General features: G+C 40.3%; 1 long non-coding RNA gene across 2 annotated transcripts; it reads right to left on the reverse strand.

Annotated features, from left to right (window-relative positions):
- Positions 1 to 6: 6 nt before the first annotated feature.
- On the reverse strand, positions 7 to 3909 carry LOC123090997 (uncharacterized). 2 transcript variants are annotated; one of them, XR_006442710.1, is made up of 4 exons: positions 3240 to 3909; positions 3040 to 3171; positions 1670 to 1848; positions 7 to 444 (listed from the first exon to the last, which is right to left on the reverse strand). It is a non-coding gene; the product is annotated as an uncharacterized lncRNA (long non-coding RNA). The 2 variants fall into 2 exon arrangements; XR_006442709.1 differs by lacking the exon at positions 7 to 444 and having other exon boundaries at positions 699 to 1848; positions 3240 to 3907.
- Positions 3910 to 4942: the final 1033 nt, after the last annotated feature.

Consider the following 4942-nt stretch of genomic DNA (forward strand, 5'->3'; position numbering starts at 1 on the left):
AGAAGACATGTAACAAAGAGAAAAAAGTTATTTTGTTACGCCAAACGCGAAGTTATTTTGTCGTCGAAAGAGAAAAAAAGATGAACAATTAGAAGACATGTAACAAAGAAAACATATGGTAGAAGACGAACTGCATTATTACATAAACAGAAAGAAACAAGTCTGTGGTATATAATTATTATGATAAACACAACTCTTCATTTAAATAGAGAAGCCATGCATTACTACATGCAATCACACAGTTAGGCAAGAAAATAGGCTAGTCACACTCATGTTAAGTGATCACATGGTATCAATATAGCAGCGATATGTAGAAAGTGTGTCTTAATTATACGAAGTAGATTCAGATACTAATGGTGTACTCACAGCATGGCCATCTGAAGTCCACTCAATGATTTCCCATTTGGTTTTGATGTTCCTAGTTGGATCAAGAGGGTTGTGCTTCTGGAAAGAGATAGGCAAGTATATGTAGTAACTCACATTAATACATGATTTGGTTACATGCATGTCAACACACACTTTTTCACATCAGCTACCAATTTAAACGAAAATAGCCAAAAAAAAACTCAGTAGGAAAACTAACAGAATGCAGACCAAGATTTACTTGGTATTAGAAAAAAATCATACAGATTCAATCTTTGCTCAATGAAAGCTGAGGAAGAACTCTATAACTATCCTAATCTGCACTGATCATTGCATGATATCAATATTCCTCTTTTACAGAACTAAATTTGGACAACCATGTAAGCTCTAAACATTGTTCTTGATTAAAAGGACAAAAGGATAAACAAATGGAATAAGTCACACATTGTAATTTGGAACAACTGATTCAACTTCTATAATTAGACCCTGCTAACAAATGATTTATTGGATAATTTGGACCGTTGTACAAAATTTAAGAGTGGAACTAATTGTTCAGTTTCTAATTTTTTTACTTGGCACATCCACTGAATAAGGTGAGCTCATTCTCTGAAGCAAATAAAAAATGCTTGGGAAAATGCTTAGAAACAGTAGTAGCAAGTTAAAGATCAAGTTGGAAGAGTAAGGTCTAAATGGCATCTCCCTTTTTCTAAAAGGCAAAAGATCTTACTGGCCTCGTGACTGAATAAGATGTGTAGATGAAGAAACCATGCACATGAAGCTGCTCAATACAACTTAAATGAATTCACTAACTTGAAGTAACAATGAAGAAAGAAGAAAGGATTCATAAAATGCAGATTCTCTCTTCTTTGAACATATTACATGACTCGACATCTTCTTGCAGGAAAGGAAAAAAGCAAAGAAGGATAAAATAAGAAAAAAGCCATGAACAGAGCATCGATTACTACACGATATCAGTATATCACTGCCATAGTACTACACGATTAACCGACTGAAGAAAATCATTGCAGCATGAATCACACGGACCATACAAAACTAATTAATGAAATGATTTCTACATTAACAAATCATGAATAAACAATTTCATATAAAGGAACCAGCTTGTTTCAAACCTGCAAAATGAAATATATATCTATATTCCCAGCGAGCAGCTACTATGGTGTGGTAATAACCTGATGTTAGGCATACATCTATATCACCAGCGAGCAATCATGGTGCAGATACGTAGTTAGCTTGAGCCTAGACAAAATTTATAGAGTGAGCTAGTTGGTGTCAGTTTTTTCATTACCATCTGCGACAGTGGGTTTGTCCATTTTCACATAGTTCACACCTTTCTTCTTCCTCGACAGCAAGCAAACCCAAAGGAAGCCGAGTACCACGACCAACGCAACGGCCTTGGTGGACATGAACCAATCACATCGCAATTGAGAAAGTGCGGAGTTTTGTTGTTGCTGGTCAGAGAAACACCTACTTGGTGACCAAAAGAAATGACGCACATCAGTTAATCACACATTCTACCAATTTTCAGAAAGTAGTCCCCAGATTATACTCAAAAGCATGGTTAACTGAAATTTGGTAGCTAACCATACACAGAAGCACATAATGGCACCATGTGGTTATAGCAAGCAAAAGGAAGGCCTGCCAGTACTAATTGCTCAGATACTAATTTTTTACTTGGCACATCCACTGAATAAGGTGAGCTCATTCTCTGAAGCACATAAATCAGTGCTAAGGAAAAGGCTTAGAAACAGTAGCAGCAAGTCGAAGATCAAGTTGGACAGAGTACTGTCTAAATGGCATCCCCCTTTTTTCAAAAGACAAAAGATTTAAATGGCCTCGTAACTGAATAAGATGTGGAGATGGAGAAACCATTCGTATGAAGCTGCCCAGTACGACTTAACTGAATTCACTAACTTGAAGTAACAATGAAGAAAGAAGAAAGCACTCATAAATGCAGATTCTCTCTTCTTTAAAGATATTACAATACTCGCGTCTTCTTGTAGGAAGAAAAAGCAAAGAAAGAAGGACGTTGTGAACGAGGAAGCTCTTGTAACCAGCGCAACATTGTCATCTTTCATGGGACGAAAAACAACATTGTATTGCCGCTTCTGAACTTAAACCAAGCAAACTAACATGGCCCACAAATAAGAGTTTAGCACATTATTTTGCAGACCTTTAACTTGCAAACCATCCATATAAAGTGTAAGATTCCTACAGCCTCTACAATACTCAGTGATGGCATACATGACAAACAAAAGATCGTGTAGGAAACACTACCATTCTGCATAGCAGAACTACTATCCATCCCATTCATCTGGATGTAGAAGAATTACTTTTCTATCTTGACAGTTCACTAATCAGTACAAAAATGTGACGTTGCTGAAGCCAGCAGCTTGCTTATCTTCATGATAGTTCCAATGATCCACACTTTAAAAACAAAATGCAAGGCATTATTAACTCTGTATCATTGCTAATACACCCATCTTAGTGCTTATACACCCAGCCTAAAATATGAGAAGAGCAAAAACAAGAATCTGCATACGGAATGACAATTAGATTGGTCTGAAAGCTCCCTTCCCCAATTCGAATTTTGTTCTCTTGCACACACATCAGACCAACACATATGATCTGAAACAAGAGGAACAACGGGCTAGATACCTTGGAGACAATCCATTGCGTCTGGACCTCGAGGTCAGCAAGAGAGCACGTTTTGTGTGGTAGCCACAAGCATGTGGCTGTCGATCTCTGACTCAGGCCACCACAATCGGTGGAGAAAACCCTCATCTCAGCCTGGGAGCAAGGTGAAACATCAACTACTGTAACTACCTCTCATTGATGAGAAGGGAGAAGAAGCTCACCCAGTAGCAGTAAGGAAGGTGATAACCAGAGGGATGACATGCTCCACCCCACGTCGTCGTCCTCGTCCTTGGCCAGGCGATGAACGCAGGAACACCCTCTTCAATCCCTGCATCCTCGCCCTCTTCCTCGGCCAGCCCTCTTCCTCGGTGTTAGGCAGCGGGGAAGTGGAAGAAGAAGGATCCAGGAGTGGATCGAGCCGCCACCAACCACCAGGTCGCACCTGACCTCGCCGGCGCCGGTCGGTGACCCTCTCCCGTCCGCCGCCGGGCCTCCCTCCTCTCCTTCCTTCTCTCCCTCTCTCCCATCTTCTCTCTCCTGCAGGGACCGATCCATGTGGTCACCCTTTGCCGCCGCCACCGGAGAGGCTCGCGTCCACGGCCGCACGCCTTAGATCCGACGGGAGGAAAAGGAGGAAGCGACCCGCAGTCCTGTTTTCCGACGGCAGCGACATGCGCGCGAGCGATGGGAAGGCGAGGAGGAGAAAAAGGCGAGGTGGTGGAGGAGGAGCCGAGGGCGACGGCAGCGTCCTTGGCCGAGCGCACGCACGGAAGGGAGAGGGAGGGGTGCAGCGGCTCGTGGGGGTCGAGGGGAAGGAGAAAGGAGGCTAGGGTTCCTCGTTTGGTGGCTGGGGTGGGGCGAGAGCCGCGAGACACCGATGATTGGGTGCGGAGCGCCCGAGCTGATTGGGCAAATCCTCCTGCACGCGGAAACAGCCAACCCAGCCAACGAGCGCCCGACGTGAGCCCACTTGTCATTGGACTACGAAAACGACAAATTAGGTTTGACTGCAGGTGAAGATCCGACGGTTCAGACATTCTAGATGGCCAGATCGGACGGCCAAGAAGACCGAATCGGGGGACCGGGGTACATCCTTCTTTTCAAAAAAAAAAAAGTCTAAAGCGTCTACAGGTGTGGGTCAGATCATTCGCGCATACATAAAAGAAATTAGACTATAGAAAAAGGAGTGCGCAGGATTTAATCCTGGGATCACCTGGTTGCATCGCAGCGCTATTAACCAGTGGGATCATCCAGTTCATCTTAAACTAGTAGGTCGCGACCTTGTTGAAGAAAAGAGCCGATTTTCCACTGTTTTTCCATTTTCGTTTGTTTTCCCCTGTTTTTCACCAGTTTTTTTTTCATTTCTCCGATTTTACTATTTTTTCTTTGTTTCTTTTCGGCTTTCGCTAGTTTTCTCTTTCCTTTATTTTTCATTGTTTTTTCTAGTTCTCATTGCTTTTTTGTTTTCTCTTGGTTTTCATTGCTTTTCTATACATTTTTTTGGTATATAGCTAATACATGTTTAATATTTTTAAATATAATATTGACATTTACTTACTACATGGTCAATATTTTTTCGATATACATGTAATATTTTTCAAATACCATATTAAGAAAATTGAATACATGGTCAACATATTTTCTATACACATTTTAATTTTTAAATATTTTATTAACATTTTTTAAATACAAGTTTAACATTTTTTTCAATAGATGGTCAACAATTTTTCTATGCATATTTAACATTTTTTCAAATCCTTGATTAGATTAATGTTTTTGGAATATATGATCAATATTTTGTAATATTTAACATTTTAAAATACATGATTAACATTTTTCAAATGCAAGTTAACATTTTTTTAATACATGGTAAACATGTTTTCTATACACATTTAACATTTTTCAAATGCTGGAATATTTTCCA

Source organism: Triticum aestivum, chromosome 4B (genome assembly GCF_018294505.1).
Source record: "Triticum aestivum cultivar Chinese Spring chromosome 4B, IWGSC CS RefSeq v2.1, whole genome shotgun sequence".
Taxonomy (NCBI): Eukaryota; Viridiplantae; Streptophyta; class Magnoliopsida; order Poales; family Poaceae; genus Triticum; species Triticum aestivum.